Raw genomic sequence first — 10,000 nt, 5'->3', positions numbered from 1 at the left:
GACAGAAAAACACAAACACATACAGCACATACTTACTAATTCAACATCAAAGAACAACAATCAATCCACAGCCTAAAAAAAATGTGCACATATGCACATTTCTCCTACCCACAAACGCAGAACGGAACAAAGAAATACAGCAGGGAACACATATTTCACATGCACGTTTGTTCAGCACCCTGAGGTGCACACAGAAAACCTTTTTGTTTGTCCTTTTGTTCTCAAATCACAGTAAGGGTCACTGGGAAAAAAACAGAAATGACTGACGGGCTGGCCCAACATTGTTTTTATAGATAAATATACAGACCCTCGGCGAGACCTTATTCCCGTCACGTTACACCACCTCCTGTCACGTCACCGCGAGCTGTGTCCATCGCATTCGTTCAAACTCCTGTCACGATCAAAGGGCCGCCTTGGACATTTCATTTCCATGTTGATGTGTTTCTCCCGACTGTCATTACAATGCGGCCGCCAGACTCAGGCCACACATAGGGGCCAGCATGACACTTTTTTTTCTCCAATTGACTGGATTTGAAAATAAAGAAAATATGGGAAGGATGGTATGACGTCCCTTGACCTTCACATAGAGGCACGCACGCCGCCTGCAAAAATGCACACACAGACACAGACACAGACACAGACACACACACACACACACACACACACACACACACACACACAGTTCAGATGATACATCGTCATGCAATCATGTGTCAGTGTATTTGTCTGCTGTGTGACAACAGCAAAGAGAACAACAGAAAGACAGAGAGTGTGAGAGAGAGGGCTAGGAGAGTGATATAGAGAAAGCGAGGAAAGAGGGCGAAGAGAGAGAGAAATGGGGGAGGAAAAAAGAACAGCACTGACCTTTGTGTTGTGGCAGTGCATCACAAGTGGCAATCTCCGCGGTGAGCACCCGAGGTTCATCTGCATGCTCATCAACAGCTCTCGTGCCTAACAGGTTTGCTGCAGACGATGACACAGCCACACTTGTGTAAAAAGGTCGAGAGATGCTTAGCCTATTTAGTCCATTGTTTAAAGCAAAGGCCAGGTTTAGAGCATATGCTCCACTTCAAACTCCTGCCTGTGAAAGAGGAACAGAACAAGACAAAGCTGACTCACTTAGGGCGCATTCAGGCCGACTGAGAACCATGCCAGCGCTCGTTCCCGCACCTCATCGTGAACGGGCCGTCGTGTTCACGCATGCGAACTGCAAAATGTTCGGTTGTTCTCCGCAAACCGTGACGACAACGAGGCCGTCCGCAGGTTTGTCCAGGTAACACAGTCACGTTCGGGAAAAGTTCAGAGCCCGGTATGAACATGGGCGGTTTGCAGGTAAGCACTTTAGTGCCGAACGTAAATAGTGCAGGCACTGGCACTGGCTCCGTTCTGGAGTGCGTTTCTCAAAAGCGTTAGCAACTTACTTGGTTGCAATGCAATTTCCCATTGGCAACCTACTTAGTTGCTAACTGGTTAGTAACGATGCTTTCAAGAAACGGGGTCCTGGTTGGCCTGAAAACCCTATTTAAGCCCTTTCAGGCCAACAGAGGACCATGCCGCTATACAGGGGTGGACTGGCAGTATGGCATACCGGGCATTTTCCCGGTGGGCCGACGCCCCTCGAGGGCCGATGCCCCTCTTAAAAAAAAAAAAAAAAAAAAAAATTTTTTTTTTTTTTTTTTTTACAAAAGAGACCGGCGGCCCACGGTGTCATGTTGACGGCCCTCGGCCAGGGCGGTTCTAAGGGGTGGCAGAGGGTGGCATTTGCCAGAAATATGATATGCCAGCCCAGGAGCTCCCTCAGATATAATAGACTCAAGCCCCGAAAAAAACGCGTAATAGCGAACGAAATCGCAAATAGCGGTTCAACAAAACATCATTTTCCCCACACACACTCTTTGATGCATGTTTGTATAGACATCATGGCTGTGAACTGGCACATGTGGGGTACCATTCGAAAGCTTACATTCTCCTCTTTCCAGTGGTATGGATGATATTCAGTTGCCATGCACATTACGACAACACTAACACATAGAAGCAGATGTGTGCTTTTATAGGCCTATCCTGAGGAAGACAAAGTCTCAGAGACAATGCACTGTATTTCATTCTTTTGGTTTTCCTTTTCCAAGTTGAATGTGTACCAATGAAGATTTGTAAGTATATGCCTATGCTCTATAGTCCATGTGATAAATATATAGATTTGTTATGATAGACTAAATGGAGATTAATGGTAAACTTTATGGTTAATTCCTGAGACTTCATTTTATATTCCTCCTGTACATTCTGCACATTTTTAAGGCCAAAATATTCACAGGCATGTGCTAATTGCTGTCTTTGTGGTGGAATGGTGCTGTCTGTGATTCTGTAGAGTAGCCAGTGAGTAGCCACTAAGCATATTATTGTTACTACCAATAAATATTTCAAGAACACACCTCTGTGGTTGGGCTGGTGGGGTTGTCATTCAAGTGTTAAGAAATCCTGAAACACTGTCCATTCCACCAACACACTTTAATACAACATTTCGGTGATCTGAACTTCTTCAGAAAAAGTTTGTTGTAGGAATGGACAGTGTGCAGGATTTCTTTACAACTGAATACCAATAAATATACATTTGAATATTAAGTTTAAGTATTGTATTATTTGTAGTTAATAATTTATCCCTCTGTTCTTGTCTTGTCAAGCCAGACTGTTGAGGCAGAAGTTAACTATTTTTGCCTCCCAGACTGTACATTGCAAACCTTTTTAAACCACTATCTGAAGCAAGACGCTCCAAACCCAATAGTGAAGGTCTACAGTATGTGCCTAACATTAGAATAAGTATGTGCCCCCCTCTCTTTGTGTGTGTCCAAGGAGCTGACTTGACTGAAGGGTGCAAATAAGGGCAGTTCATCCCCATCTGTTAGGGGCTCTCTTCTCTCAACTTCCAGGTTTTATGGCAGCTTACATGACCAATTCATAAATTCATTTTTCATAAACAATTGAACGTGAGATCACTGCACGTATAGTGGAGTTTTTTGGTACCTGAAAGAGAGGGGTTTTTTTCCGCTAGAAGACATTAGTTACGTCAATTTAATGGCGGCGCTCCGCTAATTATCGGTATGTGGGGCCGGTCTGAGGCAAAAAATGCCCGGTCCGTTTTGTTGTCCCAGTCCAGCCCTGCCGCTATAGATTGATTGACCGTGCCGATTATATACCTAATCAGGAACAGGCTGGTGTGTTTGAGAGCCGGAGCGATGGTTTGCATTGCAAACTGAAACATTTTCTCCGCGAACCATGACGACAACCTGGACATCAGCAGGTTCATCTGAGTAAGAAATGGTTCATGCAGAAATGTTCAGATCCTGGTTTGAATGCGGGTGGTTGACAAGTAAGCACCTTAGCTGCAAATATAACTGTTGCAGGAACGGGTATGGGCACAGTTCTGGTTGGCCTGAAAACAGTGCTAGTCAGGGCGGTTTGTCCTCATGTTGGTTATTGGCTCAAGTGGGAGTTTCTGTTAACCGTTTTTCTAACCATGCACATGGTCTATTATACATTTGGGGAAAATAGACAAGCATAATAGGATAATTGTACAATATTTTGTGTAAATTGTAGCAATAATGTGTATCAAAAATATGTTTAAAACAGTACAATTGTCTGCCAAAGTCATTACTGATGGTAATATACTGGTAGCCTATATGAATGGAAACAGAACAAAAGTGTTTTATGTTGTAATGTTGTGTGCATATTATACAATGTTTCCACAATGTTTCTTTTCCCCCTCGACTTGTCATATTGTCTGTTGTGTTTGTCTTGCAATGTAGTACTTGATTGTGGAATTTCCCCCTGGGGATCAATAAAATAACTTTGCTCTAGACCATGGGGATGGATATCCACCAGTGCATGTTGGATATGCTGGATGTGCATGTTGGAATATGCCTGGAAATGTTAATGACTTGCATTCAAGATACAGGCATTCATGTGCATTCCATTGAAGACGGTAGCAAATTATTACAAAATCTGTTATTATCACTGACAAGTGCATGGTTAGACGTTCATGTCCCAATAAATGGATGGGTAGCCCACCAACAAAAGCTTAGAAGTGGAGGTCACATGAAATGAGTGAGTCCTTGAAATGAAGGCCTTGTTTTTGTGTGCTAGGCTACAGTAGACGACATAAATGACAAACGTGCTCTGCATTCCTTTAAAAACTCAGTGCATATTTAACAGCATGTCATAGGCCAACCCTGCCTGTGCTCACACTTTTGAGATAGGAGGACACCATTTTGAATATTGACCATTGTGCTTGCTGAACATTCCTTCGATGAAGAGTTGAATTGCTGGTTGACTTGAATGTAAGTACAATGGTACAGTGCAGTGGTTCTACCTTTTCAGAAACAATCCATTTTTGTGTCGTTCATTAAAATGTTACTGTGGTTGATGTTGGTTCTTTACAGAGCAGGGTGAAAAAGCTATCACCTCTCCGTCATGCCTTTCAAAAGAGGTGAGTGTAAAATATTAAACAGTTTACTGGGTTCTTGTTTGAATTAATTGTTTGGACTTATTGCAACAATATGAAACTTTGGATTTTTTTTGCACCTGTCTGTGAGGCCTGTACAACCACTTTCAGTGTAATACTCCATGATTTGCTCTGCCAGAATGGTACAAAAAATGTCTCTCTCAGCTGCCATTAATTTACAACTTGTGCCTTCTGTTTTCATTAACCGTGTTGCTGTGTTCCATGCATCTTGAACCAGTGGCGTAGCTAGAAAAGAAAATCTAGGTGTTCCCAAGAAAATACAGGTGTTCCTTATTTATTTTATTTTTTCCAACTCAGAGTAAACACAGCACGTTTGCACGGATGGGCCTACTATCACGGTGTCATACTATTACGCATACTATTACGCATGAATCATGACTGGCAAACCCAACCTAACTTATTTGTTGCTATATTTGCGCTGCAACTGAATTCAAAGGGATGCATATTGGCTTTAAATATAGGCCTACGTCAATTATCTCATCAGAGTCCATTCCTCGGCGAGCTCCTTTTCAAACATTGACTGGAAGTGTTGCCAACCTGTTAATTCTTGAAAACACTTGCTGTAACGGTGGCTCTGGTGTGTAGGGCTACAAAATATTATTAAGGAAATGTTGAAACTAGCAAACAGAAAACCAATCCACCAGTTGGGCTGCGTTTGAAACGTTATTTAGTGTTTAATTTATATCCCGAAATTGGGAAACAACAAGGACAGCCTCCAACACAGCCATTCTAGCTAGTAGCAGAAGTTTTCACAAACCCAAAAGGCCGACCGGTTTAACCAAAACAAAGGAGAAAAGAAAAGGATGGGAAGAGGGGTACAGACAGGCTGGGCTGGCTGGAAGAGACGTGTGCGTGTGCGTGTGCGTGTGTGTGTGTGTGTGTGTGTGTGTGTGTGTGTGTGGAATGTGACGTGGGTAATCACGGTTAGCACGAGCAACAACAGTCAGCTTACCGGTTGTCCAGACAATCAGAAAGTAAAGGAAATGTCTTCACGGTACCTGACCTGTTCCGAGCGTCCCAGCGTCCCACAACTCCAAACGAAATACACAGCAGTCCGAGTTGGTAGTTAGTCGGCGTGTTACTCTCTCCGTAATGCTACTCCTCCACCAAGTAGAACACCGTTTACAGGCATCTCCATACTGGCATTCTTAATGCGAAATCTCCCCTGAAGATCATAATGTGATGTTGTTTAATCCATTTCGTGTTAGTTATGCTAGCGACTGGACTTCTTTATGGAGCGTTCATGCGGGTATCAGCTGCATCAAAATCTTCAAACTTCTTTTTAAAACTACCCGCGTCTGTACTGTCTGTGTCTGCGCGCGCGTTATCGTTCACACATGGTCTTCTCTGTGGGATGTACTATATTTATTTTAGGAGCAACGTACGAATGAAAGGGTTGAAATCCATACTCGTCGCCTACATGTGCGGCATTTTTATCATTTCGTTTCCATAATAATTTTAGGCACATAACGCTCGCGCCCTCCGCAATTTAATATTGCACTCCAACCAACCAACTGTATCGGGCTAAATCATTTAGCCATCCACTCACTGCTTCAGGGATGGCGAAAGCTTTCAGATCGCTCTGGCATTTAGGCACGTCTACAGAAGAGAGATCTGGGATCCCCAAGCTAACTGTATTTTGGTTCATCTGTAGCTGCATCATCCTTTACTCGCGCAGACCCTTAGTGCTTCGTGCATCTTCGTTACACTTCGTGAATATACATCTGCGTGAGAATCAGGTTATCCTGTCGGATGGTATGGGTAATAAGGCTAACTGTGGGCCTGCTTTTTGAAGGGAGAACCTCTGCGATTCTGGAACCTGAAGTCTGTTGGGCCTAAAGCCGTGGCTTTTTAAAATAATTTCGATGAGAACTCTGTTTCATCGCAGCATATTTTAGAACCATCATGTTGCACCACTGACATAGCCTATTCAGTAGCCTATCGATGATGTGCGATTCTAAAGGTAGTTATTACGAAAGACTCCACTTGCCACCTTTCCGGGTGGTACTGCACTGACAGCGCCACTAGGTGCACTGCAGGCATAGGTCCACTGGTGAGTGGGGAGGCTGCATGTAAAACCTATGATTGGACTCCCGACGCTTGCGTTTACAATCGGTTGTCAAGTGACGGCAATTTATTTTAGGTGTTCCAGTTATAAAAGTAGGTGGTCCCGGAACCCTCTGGAACACCTGTAGCTACGCCACTGTCTTGAACTCAGCTACAATTTTGAGCTTTAGTGGATTAAATTGAGGGCTCCTGTTTATGCAAGTCAGGGGGTCATTATCATGTATGTCTGTATATAGGCCTGTGTCCTCTGTTTTTTGTCCGTTGTGCAATAGTCTTCTGATGTGATGTTATGTGTATGTTCTGTCTTAAACGAGTGTTGCTTAGGGACGCAAAATGAATTTCAGTGAAAACTGACAATAACGTCTAATCGTATCGTATCGTATGAGGCAGTCAGCATCCAACATGGACCCGTGTTGGGCGCAAGCTCTTATGCAGGTGAATGTCGCTAATTAAGCCTTGATGTTGTGCTGACGCCTTAGGGCTAAAGGCGTAGGGCTTTTGGAGGCCAATATGTTCACGATGGCACCATATTAAATGCTTTAGTATACTGTTCAACTCATAGTGATTTTATACATTTGGACTTCACTGTTTTATTTTCATTTTGTATTGATTTATTTATTTCTTGTACAATTTCCTGGAATTGCACTAATCACAGAAATCCACTGGTCTACAAAGAAGCTTGCTGTTGAGGTGTGTGTGTGTGTGGGGGGGGGGGGGGGGGGGTGTTAGTAAGTCACTGATACAAACTGATGGTGCCATTAAACAAATGGAACACATAGCCTTAAGGTGACAAGAAGCAAAAAGAAAGAAATACAGGGGGGAAGACAAAAAGCTGGGGAAAATGCTTTGATTTGCTTTCTCTTTAATGTGTGCTTTCGTCCCCTATGGTGCTTCCCTGTTCTGCTTTGAATCAGCAAATCAGATGGGAGTAGCCGGTATCCTAGTGACCAGCTGGGCTCATCAAACAGTCACTTTTATCTCATGTCTAGCCAGTGACTGCAGAATGTGTTTCTCACTGGACCTCTCTCTCTCTCTCTCTCTCTCTCTCTCTCTCTCTCTCTCTCTCTCTCTCTCTCTCTCTCTCTCTCTCTCTCTCTCTCTCTCTCTCTCGCACACACGCACACGCACAAGCATCATCAGATTGCAGTGCTCTTTCATAGTCATAGGCATGGAGTGCTAGGGTGTGTCTCATCACATTGATGAATATTTTACTGTTTCTGTGTGTCTAGGCATTACTCTTACACATGTAGACTATACACGTATGTTTTTATCTAATCTGGTGAGACATGAGAGCCACTACTACTCCTACTAGTAGTAATAGAAAAAGTAGAGGAGAAGGAGGAGTAGAAAGAGGAGGAGGAGGGCGGGTGGGGGCAATTGTAATATTAGTAGAGTGTGTTGCAAAGGTGTAAAGGTCTTTGGCTGTCTTTCCCAGGAGACAGATTGTCTCTGTGTTTTACGATTTAATCTCTTTCTTTCTTTCTTTCTTTCTTTCTTTATTTCTTTCTTTCTTTCTTCTTCTGTTTATTTCCCTATTCATTTGTTCTTACTTCATTCATTGCTGCACTTGTATGTCTCTTCTCATTCTCTGCCTCTTTGTATTTTTTGAAGTCTATTCCTCGTTGCTCTTTTTTTTCGAAACCCATGACCCACCCCCACCCTCCTTTTTTCATCTCTTGCTGTCCTCTATATTAGACAGCAATAACCATATCTAAGCCCACATTGATTTTCAGCCCAGTGCCGCCGTGCAGTGCCACTGAGTGTGTTTGCTTTGTGTAATCCCAGCGGTGTGTCTGACCCCAGGAAATCCAATAAGATTATAGTGCGTCTCTCACCACAACACATTTATCTGTTTCCTCCCTCCCTCTCCCTCTCTCTCTCGCTCTCTTGCTCCCTCTCTCTCTCTCTCTCTCGCTCCCTCTTTCTCTCTATCTCTCTCTCTCTCTCTTTCTCTCTCTCTCTCTCTCTCTCTGTTACCCCACCTCGCGCTCTCAGCTTTCGCCCGAAATGTCACTCGGCTAATCCGGTTATGCTCTCATTCAAGGAAAGGTAATTTTGCAGCCTTTTCTGTGTCCGCAATGCCAACACAATCAGTCTCATATCCTCTTTGTTTAGTGTCCGCACTCGTTGGCTTCAGCAGGCGTCCAGTCTGCCGGCAGCCGGAGGGTGATAACCCTGCCTGGCTTTCATAACCTCTGATTGGATAAAGAAAATCTCAGCCTCCAGGATTACAGACATGCATGTGAGTGTGTGTCCGTGCATACACACACACACACACACACACACACACACACACACACACACACACACACACGTACACACACACACACACACACACACACACACACACACACACACACACACACACACACACACACACACACACACACACACACACACACACACACACAGCCCCCCCCCCACTCACACACACACACATGTACACACACACACATGTACACACATGTACACACATGTACACACATGTACACACACACACACACACGCACACGCACACGCACACACACACAGCCCCACTTAAATGTCTTTGTGGGGCCCTCCCATTGACTTCCATTCATATTGTCTAACAGTAGCTAAAGGATGCTAAACTGTGTCCATACCACAACAATCCCTAAACCTAACTTGTCAGTGAGGAAATGTTTTACACTTTTACTTTTACCAGTAAAAACAAAACTAGCCTAGCAAAGGCGTCAAAACATGTGGGGTCCAGGATTTGGGACCCACATGGAGCGAGGACCCCACCTTGTTAATGTGCTTCAATAGCAGTGGCCTCAAGAAGGTAGGCTGGATCAGTACACACACACACGAGTGTGCATGCGCTCGCACACATGCGCACACACACACACACACACACACACACACACACACACACACACACACACACACACACACACACACACACACACACACACACACACACACACACACACACACACAGGTCATTACACCCTGGAAGGAGAAGAGGGTTTCTCTGGCTTATTCATCTAAACATACACTTCCGTTTACAAACGTACTGTAGCATATACCCTACAGTATTCACAGGGAAATTTGTGACTGAATAGTTATGTACAAATATGTTAAAATAAAATATTGCTGAAAAAAAATTCACTTGTTATTATGCCGTTTGTGTGTACTTTTTCCTCCATGAAAATGTACCGTATGCCCTTCTGTTCCTCCTGCCAAAGTGTTAGCACCTGGCACCTGCTACCTCTTAAAGTTTTTTTCCAACTTATTTACACACAAAAATGTTATCTATGGCACTATTTGTAAACCCTAATGCTTAGATTTCAAATGTTAGCGAGTTAGCGAAACTTGCTACTACGTTTTGCAAATCAATAAAGATAATTCTCTGTATTGAGAGTATTTGCATCACTGAATGGAATCATGTGTGGTGTA

This window comes from Engraulis encrasicolus, chromosome 5, assembly GCF_034702125.1.
Source record: "Engraulis encrasicolus isolate BLACKSEA-1 chromosome 5, IST_EnEncr_1.0, whole genome shotgun sequence".
NCBI lineage: Eukaryota > Metazoa > Chordata > Actinopteri > Clupeiformes > Engraulidae > Engraulis > Engraulis encrasicolus.
This window is presented reverse-complemented; position numbering follows the sequence as displayed.